Raw genomic sequence first — 27679 nt, forward strand, 5'->3', positions numbered from 1 at the left:
AAGAGACCACTGCATATAGTAACAAGAAGATTGTTTGATGGTTAATTATGATACACTTTTCAACAATACAGTGATCCAAGACAATTCCCTTAGACTTAGGATGGAAAATTCCATCCCCATTCAGAGAAAGAACTGTGGAAACTGAATGCAGATTGAAGCACGCTATTTTCACTTTTTTTTTTCTTTCTTATGGTTTATTTTGTTCTGATTTTTTCTTTCACAACATGATTAACATGGAAATATTTTTTAAATGTTTGTACATGTATAACCTAGTTGTCTTCAGGAGTGAGGAAGTAAGGGATGGAAGGAGGAAAAAAAATTGGAGCTCAAAGTCATACAAAAATGAATGTTGAAAACTACATGTAACTGGAAAAAAATAAAATACTATTAATTGAGAAATTTTTTTTAGAAATAAAATAACAACAGAATGCATAAAATACCTCAGGGTTTACTGCCAAAATATATCCAAGAGCTATATAAATTCAGTAATAATCCATAATTTATAGTATATAGAAATATGGATCTAAATAATTGGAAAAATAATTTCTCGTCGGTAGGATGAGCTAATATAATAAAAACGAGAAAACTATTTCAATTAGCTTATTTATGTAGTGTCATGCCAATTGAACTAGCAAAGAACTGCTTTATGGAATTAGAAAAATAACATACATATCAAGGCAAAAAGGATCAACAATTTTAAGGTAAATATTGAAAATATAATGGTAGTGAAGAAGGAGGTTCTAATAGTGCTATATATCAAACTATACTATAAAAATGGAAATTCTAAAAAATGTTTTTAAAATGAATGGTTGCAAGGGATTGGGGGAAGAGTTGAAATAAATTTGACTAAAGTTTTATGAATTGTTCAAAGATTATTATTCTTCATAATAAGAAGCTGAATAAATTGTGGTATATGATTATGATGGAATACTTCTATGCTATAAGAAACAATGAGCATGTTGAGCTTTGAAAAAAAATATGAATACACTGGTAGGAAATAATAAAGAGTGAAATGAGCAGAACCAAAAGAACAGTGTATACGGTAATAGCAATATTATTTAAAGAACAACTATGAGAGCAAAGAAGCCATATTAAATATTACAAATACCCCAATTAACTATAAAGAATATATAAAGGAAGATACTGTCTGCATCTAGAGAAAGAACTGATGAATAGAAGTATTTATAGGATGATTTTACCTACTTATCTACCAAGCTATTTACAAATATATGTGGGTGTGTACACACACAAACACACACCTACCTAGTGGCAGTAATCTCTATGTTGGGGGAAAAAAGAAAAAAAACCAAATGTACATGATAACTTTATTATATATTTAAAATGAATAACAAATTTATACATAATATCATTTACAGCTTCACATACAATCACATTTTTATTTTATTGGGGCATTGAAATGCTTGTTTTCTTCCATAAACTAAAAATTAAATAAAAATAAAAAATAAATAAAATGGCAACAAGGATTTTTTATTTAATATTTCAATTTTCCCCAGTAACATGTAAAACAATTTTTACAATTGTTTTTAAATCTTTGAGTCCCAGATTTTCTCCCTTCCCCCCAATTAAGAAGGCACATGTGGTCCAGGGGAGAGGATGTGGGGAATCCACATCCCACATCCCACATCCCCTCCCAGAAATATTTGGAACACAAGATTTTGCAGGGGTGAATGTTAAAGACTATCTTTGCATATATTTTGAAAATAAAAAGCTATTATTTAAAAAAAACACATGTGAAGTTATGCAAAACATTTCCATAAAAGTCATGTTATGAAAGAAAGCATAGATCTTCACCCCCCTAAAAATCCCCCAAGAAAAATAAAATTTAAAAAAAGAGTATGCTTCAATCTGTATTCAGACATAATCAGTTCTTATATGGATAACGTTTTTCATCATAAGTCCTTTAAAGTAGTGGATCATTGTATTGCTGAGAATAGCAAAGTCGCTCACAGCTGATCATCCCACAGCACTGCTATTACTTTGTACCCAGTACATTTCTCTTGAGCTCATGGAGGTCTTTTGTGTTTTTTCCTGAGAGCATTCTGCCCATCATTTTTCACAGAACAATAATATTCCATCATAATCACATGTCACGATTTATTTAGCCAAGTGGTAATCATCCCCTCAATTTCTGATTCTTTGCCCTGAGAAGAGAGCTGTTGTAAATATTTCTGTACATATATGTCTTCTTCCTTTTTCTCTTTAATCTCTTTTAGAATTCATGCCCAATAGTGGTATTGTTAGGTCAAAGGATATGCATGATTTTTATAGTCCTTTAGGCATAGTTCTTACCTTTTGATCATTTATTAATTGGGCACTGGTTCTTTTTCATTTTTTTTTATAAATTTGACTCAGTTCCCTATATGTTTGAAAAAGGTTTCTTTATGGGAGAAACTTGCTTCAAAATTATTTTCACAAATACTTTTGCTAACTGTATTTCCCCGTTTCTTCTATTTGCTCCTTTCAATCAGTCCCCTTCTCAAAAGTGTTTTTCTCCTGACAACCCCCTTCCACAATATGCACTCTCTTTTTCTCATATCCTCTCCCTCTTCTACTTTCCTGAGGGTAAGATAAATTTCTGTACTCATATTGAGTGTGTATGCTATTTCCTTTTTGAGCCAATCCTCATGAGAGTAAGGTTAACTCCCTCTCTCTCTCCTTCCCTTCTTCCTTTCTATTATAGAAGCTTTTTCTTGCTTCTTTTATGGCAGATAATTTACATCATTCTGCCCCTCTCTTTCCCCTTTTCCTAATACATTCTTCTCTCATCCCTTAATTTTATTTTTTAGATATTATCTCTTCATATTCAACTCACCCCTGTACCCACTGTCTATTTATATTCCTTCTAACTGTCATGATAATGAGAAAGTTCTTCTGAGTTACAAGCATCATCCTTCCATAAAGAACACAAACAGTGAAATAAGTGTCATATGATTTCCCTTTCCTGATTACTCTCATGCTTCTCCACATTCCTGTATTTGAAAATCAAATTTTCTATTCATCTCTGATCTTTTCATCACAAGTGCTTAAAAGCCCTCTTTTTCATTGAATATCCACCTTTTTTTTCCATTGTAATCCTAGCCCCATTACTCTCTGGAATATCATATTCTAAGCCCTTTGATCCTTTAATAAGAAGCTAATAAATTTTGTGTTATCCTAACTGTGACTTCATTATATTTGAATTGATCTTTTCTAGATGCTTGCAATATTTTCTCCTTGACCTAAGAGTTCCAGAATTTGGCTATAATATTCCTAGGAGTTTTCATTTTTGGTTGTCTGTGATTAGTGGATTTTTTCTGTTTTTATTTTACCTTCTGGTTCTAGAAAATCAGGACAGTTTTCCTTCATAATTTCTTGAAAGATGACATCCAGGCTCTTTTTATGATCATGGTTTTCAGATAGAAATAATTTTAAAATTATTTCTCCTGTATCTGTTTTCCAGATACATTGTTTTTTCCAATGAGATATTTCACATTATTTTCTATTCTTTTCATTCTTTTGGTTTTGTTTTATTTTTTCTTGATTTTTTATAAAACCATTAGTTTCCATTTGCTCAATTCTATTTTTTAAGGAATTATTTTCCTCAGTAAGCTTTTGTACCCATTTTCCCATTTTGATTTTTAAGGCATTTTTCTCCTCATTAGATTTCTGTATTTCCTTTTGTGCCACTCCCAAAATTCTTCCCAAGTTTCCCTCTATCTCTCTTGATTTTCAAAATTCATTTTGAACTCTTCCATGGCCTGAGACTAAATCTCATTTTTCTTGGAGTCTTTGGGTGTAGGATGTTTGACTTGGTTATCTGCTTCTGAGTGTGTTTTGATCTTCCTTGTCACCATAGTAATTTTCTATGGTCAGAGTCTTTTTCTATTGTCTGCTCAGTTCCCCAACCTATTACTTGGATTTTAACTCTTTATTAAAGATGGGCTCGGTTTTGGGGGTAGAGAGTGCATTGCCCCACATTTCAGGGATTCTGTGCAGCTTTTGTCAGAGATCTTTTTAGAGTCCTGACCACAAGCCTTCTTTTCTAACCTGGAGCTGTGAGAAGGGTCCCCATCCCTCTGTGACTAAGTTCTGCCATGCTAAAGCAACAAGGGCTTCCTCAGTGCTGATAGAGATTTCCTGCGATCTGAGGTTCTGGAAATTGCCCCTGCCACCACTGCCCATGCCCACTGCTGGTTTCCAGAGGCTCTCCCACACTACTGACAAACTTTTTCTGTTGACCTTCCAAGTGGTCTTTGGTGGCTCTTGGCTGAGAGACAGTGCGACTCCTGATTTAAAGGCCTCTAGGCCCAGTGCTGCTTGGCCGGCCTGGGGGTTTGGGCTGGGGCTGTGCTGACATGTGCTAGGCTGGAACTGCATACTACTCTCACTCAGGTGCACAGACCTTTCCTAAGTTACCCTTGGCTGGAAAATTTTCCCACTCCATCTTTTTGGTGTGTTCTTCTGCTCTAAAATTTGTTTAGAGCTATTATTTAAAGGAATTTGGAGGAGTTTGGGGGAGAGCCTTTACTCCACCACATTATCTCTTTCTCTACTGACAATGAGGACTTTAAATCATAGGGAGAGAGAGATAAAGAAGAGGGGAAGGAGGGAGGAAGGGGAGAAAGGAACAAAGAGGAACACTGCTCATTATATTTAACAAGAAAGTAGCAAGTATAAGAAGAAGAATAGTTTTTTAAATGACCGTAACACACAAAAGACAATCTCCATGAGGTGAAGGAGCAATAAAACTGTTGGCTTAAGTGTCTATAAATCCACAAATTTACTTGTAAAGAATGTTATCTTTGGAGATTCAGCCTTATTTGGGGTAGAATGTTTCCACAGGAAAGCTAGCACATTTTGGTTTGACTTTATTGCAGCTGTATCCGGAAACAGATTGCCTGTGGATGTGAAGCAAGACAAAGGTACAGAGCTGGAGTCTTAGAAGAGTGTGGACAAAGAGATGATGCTCAAGGCCAGAACCTACCTATCCTCTGCCGTGTTCTGGCATTATGTTTATAGTCAATTGAGGCAATCTCTTTTTGGGTATTTGGACAGCACCCCTTTTCAGTGCTAGGGTGATAGAGCTAGCCACCTACGCCATGTTGATGGTTCTGGCATCTGGGCATTATGGGACTGGGGCTAGTAAAATGCTAGTTCAAGTACAGAACAAGACCTGAAGCCTTCTGAGGCTCCCACATCCCTAGGTAAACACATGGAAGCTCAGAATTAAGTTTGAGGAGTTTATTGGGATTTTATTTTATTGGGATAAGGAGGAACTAATAATAATCCACTTGACATCTGGCTTGGTTCTCAGGGAGAAGGAAAAAAGTCAAATTTTTTTGAAATGCTAAAATGGATCTCAGAACAGGAATGGACTAAAATGCTGAATTCTATCATAGATGTGTCTAATTATTTTTAATGTTTGCCATGATTTTACTAATCTAGCAATTTAATGATAACAACAATGAAGATGAGGAGAAGTGGAAGAAGAAGAGGAAGACAAAGAAGAATCAGAAAAAGGAGAGAAGGAGGAGGAGGAAGAGAAATAAGCCAATGTCTGATGAGTAATTTGATGTACAGAGCCTAGGATATAAGGATGACTTCACTGGGTCTCAGGTGGCCTCAAAATTTAATCTCAGGAGTTAAGAATTTGTCATAAATGGCTTTGAATATCTGGATGTCAATGTAGCAGGTTTCCAGTGGAGAACTTCAGAGTTCTGTATACTTAGTTTTATTCAGTTTATTTCCCTCTTCTTGTTGATGAATTGGATCCAGGAATGGAAGGCACTCTCAACACATTTTCAGATGATTCAGAGCTGGAAGCGATATTTAACAAGCTATATAAGACATTCAGGATCCAAAAGGTTCTTGACAAGTTGGATTTCATAAAATAGTATTCTGTAGGAAAAGTTTTAAACTTGGGTGCAAAAAATCAACTTCATCAATAGATGGACAGAAACAGCTGTTGTTTTGACAAAGATCTTGGGGATTGAGTGGCCTTCAAATTCCCCAAGAGTCAACAGTGGGATGTGGCAGTCACGTAATGAAATTAATGTTGAAGAACATGAAGAAAACTACCAAGAATAGGCAAATGCTTATTCTCCTGCACTCTGTTCTGACGTCAGCTTGTACATTTCTGGGCATCCCAGTTTCAAAAGGATATTGAGAAGCTGGAACACATCCAGGGAAAGGCCACCAGGATGGCTAAAGACCTTGGACCTAGGCCACAGCAGAACTAGTAGGAGAAGCTAAGAATCTTTGAACTGGAGGGCAGGGCCTAATGGCTGTCTCTAAGTGTTTGAAAGGCTGTCATTTACATGGAGCATAAGGCATATTCTGGTTGAACCCAGAGTACAGAGCCAGAAATAGGAGGCAGAAGTTACCAAGAGGCAAATTTAGGTTTGATGTCAGAAATAAAACTCCTAACAATTAGAAGTGGGAAATGGCTGTCTCGAGTACCTTCTCCTCTATCCCACCCCTTAATCCTTTTGAGCCTCCTGCAGAGGCTCAGTGTTGGGCACAGAGGAGAGAATATGGCTTTCTGGGGTGGGTCTCACTGGGTCAAAGATTCTTTACTTGTGTGTTCATGTGGCAGCAATCTGATGAAGCCCGTGTATCCCTTCTCAGAATGATATTTTAAATGAATAAGCAAAATGAATAGGATCACAAAAGAAACCAATTACATTGAATATTCAAGAAAAAGAAATTCACAAATCCCCTAAAAGCTACCCATGAAGCCCTGGTTAAGAACTGCCATCTCTCAAATTTTGTCATTTTGTCTCGGGAGTGAGGAAGGGGAAGAAGAAGAGGGTGGGGGAGAGGGAGAGGGTGTTAGTGTCCTATTATCTCTGCAGAACTACCTTGTTAGAGAAGAGAAGACCGTTGATGTCACAAATAAGGTCCCAGTTTTCTGGTATTTTTCATTCTCTTTGAGTTAAGCTTTCTGTCTGAGCCTGATGTAGGCTCCTTGCATCAGCTTCTGTAGGTTGTCTTCAGGCTGTCCCCTCTCCACCCCCCCTTCGTTTTTTCTCTAAGCTATAATGGGCAGCTTACAATTTTGTGTTGTGTTTCCCACTGGTACCTTTGGTGGGAAGAGCAGCTGTTGCTTAAATGTTTCTCCCACGATAGTAAAAGACCCATTTGATGTGCATTGGGGTAGCTATGCTTTATGGGTTGTGGGTTATTAACATTATTGCAGTGTTGTGTGATTAAGCGTTAACATGATTGCTTTGTTGTGCAATTAAATATTGATATGGTACGTTGCTGCACCGTATGACAGGGATTCTGGCTCAAAGAACACCAACTTTAGCCAGCCGCTGGGGCCGGGGCGTGCCGCTCACACCCCGTAGGACTGGATCCCTTGGCGGGGACTTCTTACTTTGGGGATGACTGATGGAAGCAGGTCTGGTGCTCCTAAAGTGCATGAGGAAGCTTACAGAGGCCCGGTTTGCTCAGATCAGTGATCCAGGTAGGGAGCATCCCGGAGTGACTGTGAAAATTGGGGTGATGTCCGAGAAATAACTCCCTGAGGGCAAGAAGTGACTGGACAGCTCAGCCTACCAAAGGAAGCTTGGAGGGAGAATAGACTGGTGTGTGTGTGTGTGTGTGTGTGTGTGTGTGTGTATGAGTGTGTGTGAGTGTGAATATGTGTTAGTGTGTGTGTGAGTGTATGTGTGAGTACATGAGTGTGTGAGTGTATGTGTGTGTGAGTGTATGTGTGTGAGTATATGAGTGTGTGTGTGTGTGTGTGTGTGTGTACTTGCACCTGCCCGTTTTATCACTCTGACATTTTCTCCAATCACCTTGACTCCCTTGTAGAATAAGACCTATTGAGGCACCAACCTTTGGATTGTTAGCATGTTCACCAATGTTGCCCACACTATGCCAGCTCCTCAGCCTAGAATGTGAAGGTCCTTCCAATACATTTTTTTTTACTTTTTCCCAATATTTTTATTAAAGCTTTTTATTTTCAAAACATATGTGTGGATGATTTTTCAACACTGACCTTTACAAAATCTTATGTTCCAAATTTTCCCTTCCTTCCCTCATCCCCTCCCTAAGATGGCAAGTAATCCAATATATTGGATGTTAAAATATGTGTTAAATGTAATACATGTATAGTTTTATATAATTCTCTTGCTGCATAAGAAAAATCAGATCAAAAAGGGAAAAATGAGTAAGAAAACAAAATGCAAGCGAACAACCACAAAAAGAGTGAAAATGCCACGTTGTGATCCACACGCAGTTCCCACGGAACTCTTCTCTGGTGGTGGATGGCTCTCGGATCATCCAATACATGTTTTAGCCTTATCACCCACTAGTGGACTAGCCCTGTGACCTGGGCTTTCTGTCTCTTTGTTGCCCAGCCCCAGCCCCATTCCGGGTTAGCCCCTCATTCCTCTTCACTTCTGCCTTTCAGAATGTGTCTTCTGCTGGACCCTGCTCCAGTGTCCCCTTCCATGAAGCCTTCTCCTGTCCCTGCGAGCGTTAAAGTCTCTCCCTCAAAAATATCCTTGAGAATCAAAACAGAAAAAAGACAGACTTTCTTTTGATATCAACCATATCCCTCAGGAGGATGTAAGCTCCTTGCAGACAGATTTTGTTTCTGTCTTTAGCTCCCCAACGCCTAATATCAGAGCCTGATGCACAGTTGGTCATGATCAATGCTGGTTGAAGCCCAGAACAAAGGCCTCTGAGGCTCAGTTGGAAAAATCGAGAGCAGCCCAAAGAGTGGGGCTAGGATGAGGGATGAAGACAGAGCCAGGCCCTCATTTATACCTTCTCTGGAGAAAACAATGAAATTTGCAGTGGTCAAAAATGGTCAAGGGGAAGGTGAAACATAAATGAGACATAAGAAAGCCTTAATTGCTCATCAGGCTGCGGCATGAACCATGCCCTGGAGGAAAGAGTTTATGGAATTGTTGAATGATGGTCAATGACCCTCAAAAATCTGTGGGGAACAGGAGGAGGCTGAGGATGGTCAAGTCCAGCAAAAATGGGGAGGGAGCAAGTAGGATATCTCCAGGATTAGGCCTGTCAGAGAACTTGAATCTGACTCTTGACAAAACTGCAGAACACCTTGTTGAAGGGATAGTTTGAGACTCTTAAAAAGGAAGGGGTGATTGCAGGCTGGCTTCTTCCAGAGGAATCATGTTGGGATCTGAGCTGCAGAGAGGGCCTGTATAGGCTGCAATGTATTTCCCATGTATTGGCCTCTCATCCTGTCCCTCTGTCCCCAGACCCAGGGACTACCTCCTCTGTGGCTGGGCCAGGCCCTCTCGTTTGCCAAGGACTCTTGGGTAGGAGAATTGAGCCCACTCTCCAAGTCCCTGGTGGGCCTCAGGGAGAGTCCAACAGCTTCCACCAGTGTAGCAGGAAGCAAACGGATGGACCTTAGCAAGGATGTGTCGTTAAGAACCCAGAGACACTTAGCGAGCTTTCTTTTTGGAGGGACACCGGTAAATGCCAGCAGAGATTTCCCTGCCCAGGCTCTTGCCTTTGTCTTGAGGGACAAGCACAAGCAGGTGTTCTTGGAAGGTGTAAAAAGTCCCCATGGTGGTGGGGGTATGTTATTGAGCTCTTGCCTCCAGTGGTGCAGCCAGAGTCACTCGTCTCCACTCTGTTTTCTCCATGGATTATGGGAGAACCTGCTCTGCAGTCAGCTGATGCTGGAAATAGGATATTTAGAGTGAATTCAAAGCCCAGGGAGCCTGGGAGTCCGGTGGAATTCCACTTGTATCAGGGCTGCAGTCCCAGTGCAGGGTTTTATCACCTGCAGAGCAGCCTCCAAGGGAATCTGGGATGCAGCCAGAGAATGCTCCTGCTGGGATAAGTTGGATGATTGTACCATCAGGTGTGGTCTTTGGTTCCTCTGATACAGAGAGAGGTGATGATGTAGCCCGAGAACGTGCATCATTCAGAGAGGGACAAAGGACTTCTGGGGGAGGGAAGTGAAAGCCAAGGGAGCAGAGCTTTCTTCCAGAGTTCCTGGTCTAATGTCTCCAAGGGGTGGAGCTTTCATGCAGTGTCATCTAAGTACCTCCTAACTAAAGGGAATAAAGAGCTTGGAGAATACTCGGCCACATTTAGCATTTGGGATCCTTACCCTTCACGAAGTTTCTGTTGCTTTTTTTTTTTTTTTTAATCTAGTCCAGGTCATGTTTATGGAGGACTTGGGAAAAGCTCTCTGAAAAAGGACTTCCTTTATTGTGACCCATATTCACACAATGATGAATATGCTGATTCTATTGGTTTGGGGAAAACAACAGTTACTGTGGGTCCAAGGAGGCAGATCAACTTAGACCAGCTAGTTTAAGTGCTATTTTGCAGGACCATAAATTTGTGTTTAAGCATTAAAAAGAAGTCATGTCTCCCATTTGTACTTAAGCACTATATATATTATTTTGCAGAGCTGAACACTTGGCAGTTATGATGATCTGTGGTGAGCATTCTGATGGGAAACAATAAACACCGAGAATACTCCAAATAAACAAAGACCCAGCCTTTCCAGACTGACTCACCTGACGTCCCTTTGGAGAGAGCTCTTGCCCTTTCAGATCCTGGGAAGCCTTTAGCTAGCACTTGCTTAGATTTCGGCAAAGTTACAGATAAAGCATCTCCTACCATTCCCATGGATAAAATGAAGAGATGAGGGCTAGAGGGTGTCCAGGAAAATGGAAAGAACAGATACATCTAAATGGTTGCAGTATCTCTGGTTCCCCTGTATCCTCAGTGATGTAATAATTGTCAACATCCCAAGGTTTTCAGTTTCTTCCATTTTTGGTAATGTCCTGGTGAACCACTGAAATCCTCTGGCTGTTTGCTGGGATCAATACCAAAGCTTCCCACCTCCTCCTCTCAAGCTTCTCCAAATATGGAACTAGACCCGGTGGGTCTCAGAGTGAGGGGATTCCTTCTCTTGGCTTATAAGGTAAGATCTTCTGGATTGCATTTCTCTTGGCTTATAAGGCAAGATCTTCTGGATTCCATACTCTGGGAAGGGCAAGGAATCAGTCCTCTGAGGGCCACAATGTCTTTCTGGCCAATGGGCTTCAATGGCTGGTGAAGTTTCCAGAGGAGAAAGGCACTGGCTCATCCCCACGAGGAACTGCAGGAGTCACATGCTGAGGTTCTCACTTGGCCAAAGTCAAGGGGAAATGGGCTTCTCTTTATTCCCTTGAGGTTCTCCTTCAGAGCAACTGAAATTTTCCATTTTCTTCAAATAAAGAATGGCCTTGGGTTGTCACAGGGCCCTGCCCTTTATAAGAGGCCAAAGGAAACAGAAGAAGTCTGCGCTGGCGTCTAAGCTAGGAGGTGCTCATTTCGCTGAGCACTAAACCTAGAGGCAGGATAACGGGAGTTCAAATTCCCATACAGACACCTACTAGCCGTGGGATTCCAGTCAAATCAAGTACTTTCTGTCTCACTTTCCCCAAAGACAAAATGAAGTTAACAAGCCCCTCCCCACAAGGTTGGTGTAAAGATCTAATGAGATGATTCCTTAGAAAATACAATCGGCCAAATGGAGGAAAAAATTCACTGAAGGAAACAGCTCCCTAAAAGTAGAATTAGCCAATCAGACTGTGCATACCCTTGGATCCGGCAGTGTTTCTATGAGCTTATATCCCAAAGAGAGCTTAAAGGAGGGAAAGGGACCCAAAAATGTTTGTGGCAGCCCTGTTTGTAATGACAAAAAACTGGAAACTGAGTGGATGCCCATCAATTGGAGAATGACTGGATAAGTTATGGTAGATGAATGTTATGAACTATTATTATTCTGTAAGAAACAACCAGCAGAATGATTTCAGAAAGGCCTGGAGAGACTTAGATGAACTGATGCTGAATGAAATGAGCAGGATCAGGAGATCATTGTCCATGGCAACAGCAAGATTATACGATAATCAATTCTGATGGATGTGGCTCTCATCTACAATGAAGTGATTAAGGATAGTTCCAATGGTCTTGTGATAAAGAAAGCCATCTGCACCCAGAGAGAGGACAGTGGGAACTGAAGGTCGATCATGACAAACATTCTCACTCTTTTTGTTGTTGTTTGCTTGAATTTTGTTTTCTCTCTCATTTTTTCCTTTGTGATCTGAATTTTCTTGTGCAGAATGATATTTGTGGCCATATGTATAGAAGAATTGCACATGTTTAACATACATTGGATCACTTGCCAGCTGGGGGAGAGAGTGAGAGAAAAGGAGAGGAAAAATGAGAACACAGGGTTTTATAGAGATGAATGTTGAAAATTATCCATGTATATATATTGAAAATAAAAAGCTTTAATTTTTAAAAAATGTAACTCCTTTCCCCTTCAAAAAAAATAGAATTAGCCAAATGGAAAAGGAGGTACAAAAATAACTGAAGAAAATAATTCCTTAAAAATTAGAATTGGCCAAATGGAAGCTAATGGCACAATGAGACATCGAGAATTGGTCAAACAAAATCAAAAGAATGGAAAAAAAGAAGAAAATAAAAAAAATACCACATTGGAAAACAATAGACCTGGAAAATAATTCTTAAATGAGGAAAGCTCATTTAAGACTTATAGGACCATCATCAAAAAAAGAGCTTGGCAAGTATTTAACAAAAGAAAACCTCCCTAATATCCTAGCACCAGAGGGCAAAATAGTCATTAAAAGAATCCACTGATCACATCCTGAAAGAGAAACCAAAATGAAAACTCCAGGAAATATTATAGCCAAATTCCAGAATTGTCAGGTCAAGGAGAAAATACTTCAAGCAGCCAGAAAGAAATAATTCAAATATCAAGAAGCCACAGTCAGAATTATTCAGGTGCCAGCAGCTCTCACATTAAAAGATGAGAAGACCTAGAATACAATATTCTGGAAGGCAAAGGAGCTTGGATGACAACCAAGAATCAAGTGCCCAGCAAAACTGAGCATAATCTTTCAGGAGAAAGATGAGCATCAAATGAAATCGAGGATTTCCAAACTTTCCCGATAAAGAGACCAGAGCTGAACAGAAAATTCAATCTTCAAATACAAGAATCAAGAGAAAGATAAAAAGGTAAGTTGGAAAGAAAGAAAACCAAACATGTTATCCCATAAAGTTAAACTGTTTCCATCCCTACATGGGAAGATGATATGTGTAACTCTTGATAACTGTCCATCTATTAGGGTAGTAAGAAGTATACATAGGCAGGATGTGGGTATAGTTGGCTTTGATGTGATGATATAAAAAAGTTAAGGGGTGAAAAAAGGATTGTACTGGAAGAAGAGGAAACGGGAAGCAGAACAGGATAGATTATAGCACACAAAGAGGCAAAAATGATTTTTTACAGTAGAGGGAAAGAAGTGAGGGGGTGAGCGTTGTTCAAATGTTACTCTCCTCAGATTTAGCTCAAAGAGAAAATGCCACTTAGTTGGGTGTGGAAATGGATCTCCCCCTCTAGAGAAATCAGGAACCGTTGTCTAACCTCTCTTCCCTCTGCTGTGTCCAGAAGCCTTGACTGACAGATTCATCCAGACATCCAGTTTCTGTCATTTCTGCACCATCACCATGGTCTATGTTCATTCCTGGTGCCACGGATTCCTTAATGCCATGAGAACCTTAGCTCCCTCATCCAAAACTGGGGAGAATGTACTAGCTTACTCTGAAGGTCCATCTCTTCTGCTTCTGCCATCCGGGCAACTGTGAACATCAGGGAGGATCCCTTCCGTTGGACATTCAGGCAAAGGGAGTTTTTATCTTAGTCCAACCTTTGACCTTCTCGGGGCTGTTTCTAAGTCTGTTCTGTCCCTGACGTTTCCTACAGATGGAATTTTGATCAACCCAAATCCTCTCCTTTCTCAAGTGCATGTCAAGTCTCACTTTGGCCAAGGAGAATCCCCCACTTTTCTGATTTGCTTCTCTTGTGAAAAAATAACCAGGCATAAGAACTGGTGCCTGAATGAGGCAGGAGTTCCCAGGGAAGGAGAAGAAAATGTGAAGTCTTATTAACTAAAAATCATTTCTAAGTAGTCTGGAAAAAGTCAGCCTGTACTTCCTATTCTGTCCTGTTTCAGGTGTGGAAAGTAGTTATGAGACAGAGAGGGTTGAACTGAGCAAGGAAGGATGACTATTGAATCATTCTCCTGAGTTAACTGTGAGGTGCTCTGAATATAGACTCTAGATTGGAGGCCAGGAGGAAGCAAGCACTTCTCTAAGACCTTTGCTTCCCCCTCGCCCCCAACCAGAAGTGGTTAGAAAATGAGGACCTCACTCCTTAGTCCCCCCTCTACAACCTGATTGGAGAATGCCTATCAAAAGTAGGATTTCAGGTCATAGTTTTCTTCCTTCCTTCCTCCCTTTTTTCCTTTCTTTTTTCCTTCCTTTTTCCTTTCTTTTTTCCTTCCTTTCTTCTTTCCTCCCTTCCTTTCTTCCTCTGTTCCTCCTTCCCTCTCTCCCTCCATCCCTTCCTTCCTTTTTTCCTTCCTCCCTTCCTTCCTTTCCCCCTCCCTTTCTCTCCCTTCCTCTTTCTCTCCCTCCTCCCTGGGACATGCAGCTCAGCCCCACTGTAGGTGGACTAGATGCTCCTTGCAGGCAGGCAGATGCTGTCCAGAGCGATCCTGTCACGCCCCCGAACGCCAGAGGAGACCTGACACGTGCTGGTTGAATTGGAAATGAGTTTTGTGAAGATAAAAAATATTTGAGGAGTGAAGGGTTTGACTTATAGGGAAATTTGAAAGGAAGGAAATGTCACTTGATCATTTTGCTCAGCAGTGATTAATGGGAGGTTGGGACTGTTGAGACATTTCTCAAAGGTGCAAACAGCAAAGTTGGAGAGGAATTATTTATCTGGGGACACGGAGAAATAACGAAAACCGGGCCGAGGAAATGAAAAATGCCAGGAGAGCAAGAGGTGCCTCGCAAAGGGCCATTGGCCAGATGGGCTTTTCCAGCCTGAATTTCCATATTTTTCTCTCCCAGAGAAGATGGAGGCTCCCGCCTCCTTGCATTCTAACCTTGTTATTTCAGACTGCAGGTGGGTATGTGTGAGTGGGGCTGGCCCTGTGTGTGTGCTTGTGTATTTGGGTGTGTATGAGTGTATCAGAGAATGTGTGTCTGTGTGTGTGTGTGTGTCTGTGTGTGAGTGTATGTCTCTGTGTGAGTGAGTATGTGAGCAAATGCGTGTGTCTGCGGGGGTGCACATGTGTGTGTGTGTGTGTGTGTGTGTGTGTATGTGAGTGTGTGTGTGTGTGTGTGTATGTGAGTGTGTGTGTGTGTGTGTGTGTGTGTGTATGTGTGTGTGTGTGTGTGTGCTGAGGGCAGGGTCCAGGGCTCTGTATCTGATCTCCTTCCTTTGCCAGCTTCTCAAAGGGCATTTGGACTTCCTCTGAGAGAGACTGTGGAGAGCAGGAGGAGCACCTTGAAGACAAAAGCTTCCCTCCATAGGCAGCCTCCTGCCCCTGGTAAAGCTACCGGAGACTGCCCATCCACAGAAGGGGGGACCTGGGGGAGTGGGCTGGGTAAGCACCTGGGCTTGGATCCACCCCCACTGCCCACTGCCTGGGCGGACTCCCCGGGTCTCCCCTGGGTCACTGGGGGAACGAGGGGAATGGACTCCCTGACCTGGGACCCCCTTCCACATCCTAGAGGGCCCAGAGGCCTGTGGCACCAGCCCGATGCCCCTCTTTGCTTTGGCAGAATCTACAGGAATCAGGGTGAGCTCGTGCCCAGGTGCCCAGTGGCCCCACCACATGTTGGTACTTTTCTGGAAGCAGAAGAAAGACATGAGCATAGTCGTGTGTTGTATTTAAGCCCTGAAGCCCCAGAGCCCTTCAAAATCAGGCCTGGCTTAGCACTGCCTCAGCCTCCATTTCTGGCCTCTTGGGCTTTGTTTACTTTTTGTTTTGGGGGGGGGGAGAGGATGCTAGAGAGCCCTCCCCCAGGGCATGGACTCCTCCAGGGAGGACTGCAGGATCCCTGCGGCCCCCAGGACGGGTCCTCCCTCCCTTGAGTTGGCTTTCTCTGCTCATCCAGAGCCCCGGCAGCAGCTTCTCCTCGGGCCCAAGCTTCCGTCCCCTCCTGCCAGGCCCCCCTGCTGTCGCCCAGCCTGGCCCATGAAGGTCCTGTCCCTAGGTGATTTCCTCAGCAGGCCTCCTCCATCCATGCAGGTCACACCTTTTGTTGTTCTCTGGCGGTCAGTCAGTCAGTCAGCCAACAATCCATCATTAGACACATGATGTGCGTGTCATTAGTGACATTGCCCGCACTGCAATCTAGTCTGCAGGGAAGGGCCAGAGAGAGGGCGGGGAGGGGAGGGAGGGGAAAGACACACATGACGGTGGGCGCCACGATGGCCAAGTCTGCAAAGCCAGAACAGCAGAGCAGGAGAGTGAGGGAAGGGGGCCAGCCTGAGTCCTCCCCAAGAAAAGGCTCAATAAGTGGAGGAGCAACCGCAGGAGGGAGGACATTGCAGTGTTTGTGATTCAGCTGAGGCACGGGGGCTCTTGCTGAGCCCTGGACCCCCTGGGTCCCATGCGTGGTCATCGGTGTCCCTGTGCTAAGCAAGGCTGGGAGAGTGGCTGGGCCATGGCCGGTCCAGGCCGCGAGGCTGCAGCAGAGAAACCAGGACCTCTCTGCTAAGATGCTTCAGGGGTCACAGGGGAAGATACTGCACCTCCACATCCGAGAGCTTTAGAAAACCGTGAGGGGAGTTCACTGCCTGGGTATCACGTGCTGTCAGAAAAGCGGGGCAGGTGAGGGAGGTGTTTGGGTGAGGGACCCCCTGACCCTCCTCCAGTCACGCCAGACAGATCACGCGATGTGTGTCGTGTGTGCTGAGGAAGAGATCTAGGCAGAAGCCAAACAGAAAACACACATGACCAGAGCTTCCCCCGGGGCCTCCTGCCAGGGCTGCTGGGGCTCTGACTCCAACCTGTGGGATGCATCTCTTCAGGTGTGAGGATGGTGACGACACAAGGACTGAGGGGCCGCTGCTGTTCTCTGAGTGCCCGGCCTGAGGAGGATTCAGCTTCTCAAGGAGGAACCAGCCAGAGGCAGTTGACCACAAGCCCACCTGCCCTCTCCTCTTCCGTTATGGGGGCTCCGCTCTGCTGGCAGGTGGGGACCCCTGAGACTGGAGCCTTTGAAGGTGCCTGGTTTCTGTGGTTTCCCGCATTCAGCACTTCCTTCCTTTTTCACAACAGAAACAGAAATTTTACCTTCAGGGCGGGCCCCCCCTCAGCTTCACCTTTAGCCCCCTGTGCTTTTTTCCACCCGCACCTTGGCTCCCGTCATGTCCTCCCTTCACTCTCCCGGGGATTTTCCCTTTGTTCTAACCCTCATCCTCACCCTCCTCCTGCCTCCCACATACTCTCCCCTCCACTGACGTGAGAAACATTATGGGGAACCCGATGATGCTTGTGGACCCTGGACGGGGACCAAGGAGAGCTCTGTCCCAAGACCACCCCAACCTCTCTGGCCCCGGGAGCCGGACTACGTGGGGGACCAGTTGCTGGTGCAGGAGCAGTTGTAGGTCAGGACACCAATGCTTCCAGACTCGTGTCCTCCCTGTATAACTCGGGGCTTTAACTTGTAACGGGATGTACGGTGCCTCGATGAAAAGCCCTTCCATAAGCACCGCTCCGCACTTCCCAAGTAATCATGGCTACATGTTAATTAGGAGGGATCTGATGCATGTTGAAAGGAATTAAGAATAGCCTTTCATTTGCCGAGGGCCAGTGGGCAGGAGCAGCCACCATGGCAGACGGCTGGCTTCTCATCATCTATTCCTTTTGCAGAGCCTCTTTGGGGATCTGTCTCACACATGCACCGCCACGGGGCAAGTTCTGGAGTGAAATATTGTCTCTGGCAAGTGCAATGCCCACAGACTTCCTAAATGCTGCCGTTTGTTAGCTAGGACACGCAGAGACCGGGGCTCCTGCTGTCACTTTCGGTTCTGGTGCATCCTGTGACCTGTAAGGAGACCATCAGTGCAATGGGCGCCTGAGAAGTTCTCCTACGCTGCAGAGAAAAACAGCAGTCAAGCCACTGAGAAGCATGGAGCCACCATCTCGTGGGGTATGGAGTTCTAAGGGGCAAGGAGTTCTGTTTTCATGCCTTCAGAGGAGAAGGCTTTGGACTGAGGCTGATTGAGGAAGTTCTTCACATCTTTAAAAATCTTCTTTTTCTTTTAAGACTGACAGGATTCCACCAGAAATGACAGCTCTGCTGTCTGTAGGGATGAAGAGAGGAGAACTCCCTAGTGCTGAGAGGATGGTCACTCTAAACTCTGGCAATTGGAGGGGGACCTCCTTCATTGCTCTGTCCCCACAACCATAGTTATTCACCTCCAGCTCAGCATTCTGTGGGAGTTCAGAGGAATCAAAATCTCAGTGTGAAAACCCATTGGTAGAAAGAGGAGAAACATGGGAACATGTCGGACTGCACCTGTAAAGTGTCGGCTTCTGATAAGGGGCTGGATGAGATCACAGGCGGAAGGTGCTTTGTCATTGGCCATGTGTTCGTCTAGAAGTCAGGGATGTGTTTAAGTAACGGAAAACAAGCTTGTCCCCTGGAATAAGTTATTTCTATTAATGCTCCCACTACCCTTCATTGGCTTGGGGAATCAACCACTCATTTTAATGGGAGGTAAAAATAATCCTGGGGTCAAGAAAACTGATTGGAAGAGCACCTTATAAACTGCTAATGAATGGGATCCGATGAGCAATCAGACATTAATCAGGGAGCAATAATAAATGTCTCACCCTAAATGAGAGTGAGGCTTCCAGCCTAGAAGTCTAATCCTTGGTAGGTAAAGACCACGTGGACTCGTGAACTAGAACTGATCTATGATCTTGGTCAACAACAACTCTCCTTCCAGAGAGGAAACTTAAATGCAGCCGAGGTTCTGAGAACTGATAGGCCATCCCTGTGGCAGCAAAAGCTGAGAGGGTTCCCCCTTCTAGTCCATTGAAAGTGAAAAGTCCTCAGAGATCTAAACTAGAAGAGCCCTGGGAGAGGCACTTCTGCTCTTCATTTAGGAGTTAGAAGCACAGAGTCTGCTAATTTGTAGCATGAGTTAGAAGGTACCTCCATGGTGAGTAATGACAAAACCAGTAAGGGACCAGGGGAGGATGGCGCCAGAATCCATCGGCTCCCGCTCCATATTTGCCACAGCCACAAGAGCCCCCCACACGTGCATTTCTCCATGGTTATTCTCTACATTCATCTATTCTTCCCCTTGATTGTAAGGGAATTCATGGGAAAATGGACTTTAGGTTTGTAGAAGAAAGTATTATTGCAGCTTTTTTTTTCACTATGAAATGTTAAATGTTTTTGCTTTGAATTGTCCTTTGGCTAACTTGCTTGTAAAACTATATCAATAAGAGTTCAACAGTTGCTGTGGACCCGCAGATTACATTTAATCAATCAGTAAACATATAACAAACAACTACTAGTTCCAAGTGCTGTGCTGAACACTGGGGAAACACAAAGAAATCTAAAACCAGCCCTTCCCCTCAAGGAATCTAATGGAGGAGAAAATATACAGACACGTATGTGAACAATATCTGAACAGAACCGTTGTTTGTCCTCGGCTCTCCAAGAGGACCAGGACATCAGGGCGGAGATGCCCTGACGTGCCAGCAAATTGGATTTCAGTGAGGGAGGGTTGGGCAAGGTCACCTGCCTCAGTTTCCCCTCCAGAGCCATCTGGATCTAGTAGCCAGACATATTTCAGGACATCTGGAGACCCAGATGCAATGGGAGACTCTGAAGCTAAGATCTTTAACAGGTCTCAGTCTGACCAAGGCCACACCCATTCAGTGGCTAAGGCTAGGCAAGAATTAAGCCCAAGAACAACCTCCTTTAGCTGGTCACAAAAACAAAGCATCCAGTCTGAGAGGGGGGGAAGACCAGCAGGATTTCGGGCCAAAGCAACTGCCATTTACATTCAGTCAGGGCCAAAGGACCAAAGCAATAGGTCCCAGATCAAGTCCCACTAAATAAGATAAATAGGAAATAACTAACAGAGGGAAGGCACCAGAACCAAGAAGGCTTCCTGTTGAGGTCAGAATTTTAGCTGGAACTTCGAGGAATCCAGGATGTCAGAAGAACAGAACTGAGGGTATCCCAAGCCTGAGAGACGGCCAGAGAAAACAGCCAGAGCTAAGAGAAGAGAGCATCTTGTTCATGGAGCAGTGGGGGCCAGGGTCAAAAGTGTCTGTATTGGGAAGCGAGGTACCAGAAAGGCAGGAGGCAGCTGGGTTCTCAGGGCTTTAAGGCCAGATCATTTTGTACTTGGGCAAGCCGGCATTAGGCAGCTCCTGCACACTATTAGGCAGTTGTGAGGAAGGGACGATGTGATCAGACCTTCTTTAAAAGGTCACACTGATGGCTGAATGCAGGAGAACAAAGGCTTGAGGCAGGAAGACTCCCCATGAATTATGGCCATAGTTCAGGTGTGAGGTCACAAGGGCTTACACGAGGTTAGGGTCTCTGAGAGAGACGGGGGCGCATTGGGCAGGTAGATCAGTTATGGGAGTGAGACAGAGTGAGGAACCCAGGATGATTCCCAAGTTGTGAGTCTGGGGGGCTGAAGGATGGTGTTCTCCTTAGCAATAACTGGGAAAGTGGGAGGGAGGAAGGATTTAAGAGAAAAGGAAAAGAGAAATATATTGGGGTGTAAGATGTCTACATCTGCCTGACATGCTTGGAAGTCAGTTGGAATTGTGAGGTTGGAGTGATGAGTGGGAGAGGGTTTAGAATCACCACTGAGATGGTTAAATCCATGGGAGCTGAGGAGATCACCAATGAGATAGAATGGAGGGAGAAGACAGAGCCTTGAGGGACACCCCTTGTTAAGGATACGATTTAGAAGTTCAGGCAAAGGAGACTTACAGGGAGGAGACAGACACATAGAAGTCCCAGGAGAGAGGAGTGTTCTGAAAACCTATCAACCTATCAAAGAGAAGGGATCCACAGTGTCAGAGGCTGCAGAGAGGTCAGGGAGAATAGGATCCGGAAAAAGGCCATTGGAGCCCTGAACATGGACGCCTTTGGGTGACCTGAGATGAAAGGTGGGCGTATTTTCCGATGCCGCCCAAGTCTTCACATTGGGGATTGTTTTATCTGAGAACCATTACATTGCATTACTTCTATCTTCAGAAATCCACTGGAAACTGCCTCCCTCTCCCAATAAGAACTTTGACATCCAGGATCCCATTGAAGATGACCCTATAACAGGCCTTCAGCAGCCACAAAGTTGTAGGTATTAATAAAATTTTGATTTTTTCACTTTTCTTTTCAACCACTTTCCAACAATACGATGCTGGTCTTGTCATTTTGTGCATGTGTTTATTTAACTGGGAAGACAGTGGAGCCAGATCTCCATGGCAATGTCACTGTTTCCTACCCAGGAAATCCATTAAGCCAGATCTCGTTCCTGTTGAGGTCAATTAGCTGAAATACTTAGCCAAGCTTGGCCCCCTCACCCTGCTTCAGGGTCCACCTGCCACCGAGCTTGGCAGGTAGCAATCAAGGGCAGCCAGGTCCCCTGAGGTCACTGTTATGATTGGGAGACTGCTTCCCTGAGTGTCTGTTTCCAATGGCTAGACACTATTGGGGGCTCTCAGTTTCCTCTTTTATACAAGTAGAGGACTCCTCATATTGATCTCAGACTTTCTTTCCAGCTTTAAAAGTCCTTGAGTCCATGGTTCTGGGGTATGGTTTTCATGTAGCAGTTTAGTAATCCTCCCGATCACAGATCTCTGACTCGAATGGGGCCCAGTGTCTTGTTTTACTTATATCTGAGTCCCCACCCAATGCACTTAGCTTTTGCTTGAAGACCATTAGAGAAAGGGGACAGGTATTTTCTCTTGGGATCACCCGCTCTATTCTGGACACTTTGGGCATCAGTATTCCAAAGTTGTTTTTATTTTCCCTTTCATCAAAAGAAAACCTGCATCTTTGAGACTCTCCCTTATAGTTTTTGTTCTAGCCTCTGGGGCCAAGCGTAGGGAGAAAGGTGGGCTCATCATCTAGGTGACAGCCTGCACACATTTAAAGACAGCTCCCTCATGAGGGGTGTGAGTGTGTGTTCAAGTGTGTGTGTGTCTGTGGGTGTGGGTGAGTGTATGTGTGAGTGTGAGTGTGTGGTGTGAGTGTGTTTGGGGGTGATTTTGAGTGTGAATGAGTCTGTGTGTGTGGGAGTGTGTGTGTGGTATGGGTATGTATGAGTCTGTGTGTGTGTGATTGTGAGTGTGTGTATGTGTGTGTGTGTGTGTGAGAGAGAGAGAGAGAGAGAGAGAGAGAGAGAGAGAGAGAGAGACAGAGAAAAGAGAGAGAGAGAGAGACAGAGAGAGAGAGAGAGAGAGAGAGAGAGAGAGAGAGAGAGAGAAAGACAGAGAGAGAGAGACAGAGAGAGAGAGACAGAGAGAGAGAGACAGAGAGCAGCAGCAGCACTGGGGCCCACAAAGCAGTGAGCAGTGTAGTTTCAATTAAATGATGAAGCCCCAAGCCAGTGGGTTTAAAAGCCAGTGAGAGGAAAGGAAGTAGAGGCAGCAAGTGTAGACAAGTTTCTTGAGGGGTTTTTCCAGAAAGGTGAAGAGATATGGGGGAGAGTTATATCAAGAGGGAAATTTTCAAGGATGAGACGATAAGCAAATTTATAGACATCAAGGAAAGAGCCAAGAAAGAGAGAATTGAAGGTGAGGGATAACGCTCAATAATTTACAAATTATTTAGAAGAGCAAATCTCAGGGACCTTGAAAGCTTGATTTTCATAAGGAATATGGAGATTGAAGAAGAAATAACTAAGTCTAAGTGCTACAAATCAAAGAATGAAAATCTAGAATAGGCATAAAGGAAGATAACTTAGGGAGTGAGGGAAATAAATCATTTTTAAAAGAAAAAGGTACAAATAAATAAAATTCTAATAGATTGAAGGGAGAAGAGAGGGGGATTTTGCTTGATTACTTAATAAAGAAAAGAAAGGGAGAATTAGATAAATCAAAGGAAAAAAAAGGGAGTTAATAAATTCAATAAAATTCAAAAACTCAGTAAAGCAACAACAAATTTGGGAGCACTAAAGATTGAGGGGAAGAGAACTAGTGGGAATGAGGTTGCTTTCTATTCCAGCCAGTTAAAATAACTATATAAGTCAATTTCTATCTTTATATAGAAAGAAAAGACACTATCTTAAATGAAGGGAAAACAGTATTAGAGAAAAATAGAGAATATTCAGTAAATAAGTATTTATTAAACATCTACTGTGTACCAGGAACTGAGTCAGTCACTGAGGATACAAAAAATGGCAAAAGACAGTCCCTGCCCTCAGAGAGCTTAACATCTAAGGAGAGATAACAGGCAAAGGACTCTGTAAACAAGTTAGAAACAGGATAAATTCGCGCTATCCACCCAAGAGAAGAAACTAGCTTTAAGGGTGACCAGGAAGGTAGGATTTTAGGTGGGACTGTAAGGAAGCCAGGAGACTTACTACACAGAGATGAGGAGGAATAGGGCATTCCAGGAATAGGGCACAGCCATTGGGGTCCATGGCGAAAATGGCCAGTTAAGGAGATGGAGTGCTGAGGATGAGAACTACCAAGGAAATCAGTGCCTCCGGATCCTAGAGGAAGGGGGAGAGCAAGGCAGAGGATTGGAAAGCTGGTAGGCTGGAGAGTGTTAAATGCCAGAAAAGGGGTCTGATGTTCCATCTGGAAGTGATAGAGTCCCAGGAGCATTGAAAGGGGCAATGGCCGACCCCTTTTCCAGCTGAGGTGGAGGCGGACTGAGTGGAGATCTTGCACCGACACAGGAGGAGGGAAAAGGGGAAAACATAGTGAATGTCAAAGGAAGAAGGAACGTACAGTAGAAATAATATGAAGGCAAACCAACTGGCTTTGATAATGGCTTGGATGTGGCAGAAGAGAGAACAAGGAGTTGAGGTTGGAACACTGGGTGTCTGGAAGGACGGGGTTCCTTTGAAAGTACAACTGCAGATTGGGGAATGTTGGGTTTAAGAGTCTGTGGGCAAAGAAGAACTAGAGATCATTACTGATCACAAAATAGAAAATTTTGATTATACCAAACTGAAAAGTTTTTGTACAAACAAAACTAATGCAGACAAGATTAGAAGGAAGCAATAAACTGGGAAAATATTTTTTAAGTAAAGGTTCTGATAAAGGAAGGCCTCATATCCAAAAAAATGTAAGAGAATTAATCTAATTTATAAAAATCGCCATTCTCCAATTGAAAATAGTCAAAGGATATGAATAGACAACTGAAAGAAATTGAAATATTTCTAGTCATATGAAAAAGATGCTCCAAGTCAATTAATCAAGAAATGCAAATTAAGACAACTTGATACACTAACACCGTCAGGATTGGCTAAGATGACAGGAAAAAATAATAGATTGTTGGAGGGGGGTGGGAAAACTGGGACATTGGTTTTTGGTGGAGTTGTGAACGAGTCCAACCATTTTGAGAGTAGTTTGAACTTGCTCGTTATCAAACTGTGAACCCCTTGATCCAGCAGTGTTACTACTGGGCTTATATCCCAAAGAGATTATAAAGAAGGAAAGGGACCTGTATGTGCACGGGAATGTTTGTTCCCCTTTTTAAGAAACTGGAAACGAATGGGATGTCCACGTTGGAGAATGGGAAAAATTGTGGTATATGAAATTGGAAATTTTGTTCTGTAAGAAATGCCAACAGGATGATTTCAGAAAGGCCGGAGATTTACACGAACGGATGCTGAGTGAAACGGAGGGCCAGGAGCATTATATTTCAACAACAAACTATATGATGACCAGTTCTGATGGACCGGCCATCTCAGCCATGAGATCAACCAAATCATTTCATGGAGCAGTAAGAACTGAGCCAACTATGCCCAGAGAAAAATCGGGAGATACCCAAAAGCCATTAATTGAATTCCCCAATCCCTATATTTATACACCCTTTTTGATTTCCTTCAAGACTAATTATATAATATTTCAGAGTCGATTTTTTAACATCAAAATAATGTTTTAGTCAGTTACTTTTGTGTATCTAATTTTATTTTAATGTATTTAACATCTACTGGTCATCCTGCCATCTAGGGGAGGGGGTGTGGGGGTAAGAGGTGAAAAATTGGAACAAGAGGTCTGGCAATTGTTAATGCTGTAAAGTTACCCATGCATATAACCTGTAAATAAAAGGCTATTTTAAAAAAAGTCTGTGGGACATCCTGGTTGAGATGTCCAAGAGACAGTGGGAGAAAGGAGATGGAGAGGTCAGGGCTGGAGAATTCACTCCAGCATAGAGATATAATTGAATCCATTAGTAGCTGATGGAATCACCAACTGAGGTAAATCAATGGAACAGACTATACCAGGGAGAATTAGAAACAATGAATTCAATAACTCAATATTTGGTGAACTGGAAATCACAAATTACTCAGGAAAGACATTAAAAAATTTTAACTTAAAAGAACCTGCTAGTAATTCTGGAAAGAAATCTGGTAGAATTTAGCCTTAGACTAAAAGCTTATAACATATTTAATTATGCATTATAAATAGAAAGATGAAGATCATATAAAAGTAGAAAAGTCAGATAATATGCTCCTCATAGTTATAGATCATTGTATTCTTAACCAAACCAATGAGAGAGGCATTTGTAGAACATGAAATAGATAACTTATTACATGAAACAGAATCCATTCTGAACAAAAATATTAACATACTTAGAATAAGAAGGAAAGAGTTCAAATGGACAGGGCCAGGGGGGCAATTTGTGTACCAAATTTCCTTAACAAATATTCTTTATTTAAAGTTTATGGGATTAATCTATGTGCACATATATACACATATAGGTATAAATTCATTATATACAGGTATACATGTATATATACATATCACTAGGATTCATTCCTCAGTCTCCAGACTTTATCTTGTCACTGAAGTTTCCTCACCCTGGAAATTCCATCCATGTTGGAAAGACAATCTATCTCTGGGGCCCTCCTGAGGAAACACGTAGGTCACTTCTACCTTCTTTCCTCTGTGCTCCACTCCTAACACTTCATTTTTTTCTCTATTTCTCCCCCACATTTCCTCCACGAGTACTTTTTCTCCTTGTCCCTTTTCCCCTTTCTTTTATGTGTGATCTTTCTCAGTTTGGATTTACTTTAGGAACTGACTTTTTACTTAAATGTTCGATTTGTATGAGATCAAAAGCCACATTCCAAGATAGTAATTGTTGTTTGTCCTTCTTTTTTGAAGATCAGTGACATCGCGGGATGATGGCTTGGCTTTTGAATGAGTTGGATTTAAGTGAGGCAGAGTTGTCAGTCATAGCTTCTTCACCTTCTCTTCCAGAGTCATCACAGTCCAAAATCAAAACAAACATCAGGTTGACCATCAATGGCCCCCAAGGACAGTGGGTGACCGTGGTGACTTCCATGTCTGACCGAGCTCTAATCACTTTACAACACCCCCTGAAGTGCTTTTGTGGCTGTTGGAACAAATTGTTCTTACCTGCCCATTCTGCCTCAGGAAGTCTTCACCTGCAGCAGGTATTCTCTTAACTGGCTGACAGGTGTGAGACCTGTGGGTTACCCTCAGCCTGGGTTAGCATGTCTTCCAAGATGATTTACTGGGATATGACTGCTGCACAGCCACGAGTGAGAGTTGGGGTAAGGGTGAACCCCAAAGTTGGCTGAGCATCCTTCAAAAGGACTTGGCAAACCTCACATCAGAGGTTCAGATTCTCCCTAATTGCCACAAGCATTCCCATATTTCAATAGCTAAGCAAAGACTATGAACAGACACTTCTCAAAAGATTAGTTACTATCTATAAATATCCATTTGGAAAACATATTTCAAATCATAAACAAAAATCAAAACAATTCTGAATTTTGAAGTTATATCTCCCCAAATTGACAAAGAGGACAAAGAGGAAAGATCAGTGCTAGAAGGGAGTGATAGGCAATGGCACCAGGAAACCACACTAGCATCTGGAAAAGAAAAAAAGTGACTAAAATACTCACATCCTATGGCTGAGATCCTAGACTCTGTTGTCCCTTCACATCTGGCCCTCCATGACCACTATCTCCATTTTCTCCAAAGTCTGTCCAAGCTCACGTTCATTCCTTCCATGACACTCTATTTATCTTCTGTTGTCTCCTTTTTCACCTTCAATCTTTTCCAAGTATAGTCTAAGTATTAAGCTTAGTATTAGCCATTTAGGAGGCCATTGATAAGAACAAAGTCCCACAAACACCAAAACACTGAAGGTAACACTTGTTGCAATAAAAATGAATTAGAGACAAAGTCGACGTCCACCAGTTGCGGAATGGCTAAACAAATCACCTGGATGTAACTAAATGTGACTGTGCTATAAAAAAAGAGCAATATAGTGAACTTGGAAAAGCATGGAAAGAGCTACTGATGAAATGTGAAATAAACAGGATCAAGAAAACAACAAACATAATGAGAGCTCACATTTATATCAGGATTAAACTTTACACAACACTTCACAGTTGTTGCTCAGGAGAGCCTTCAGAGGGAGGTGCCTTTTATTATCCTTACTTTACAAATAATAAAACTATAACAGAGATTAAATCTCTGCCCAAATCATGCAGCGAGTGAGGGTATGAGGCTGGTTTTACACTCAGGTCTTGCAGCTTTTCCTCTACTTAGTTTAGGGACTCAGGCCCATATTTGTTTCATAAAAACAATGTTTGGAATCTTCT

Source organism: Sarcophilus harrisii, chromosome 1 (genome assembly GCF_902635505.1).
Source record: "Sarcophilus harrisii chromosome 1, mSarHar1.11, whole genome shotgun sequence".
Taxonomy (NCBI): Eukaryota; Metazoa; Chordata; class Mammalia; order Dasyuromorphia; family Dasyuridae; genus Sarcophilus; species Sarcophilus harrisii.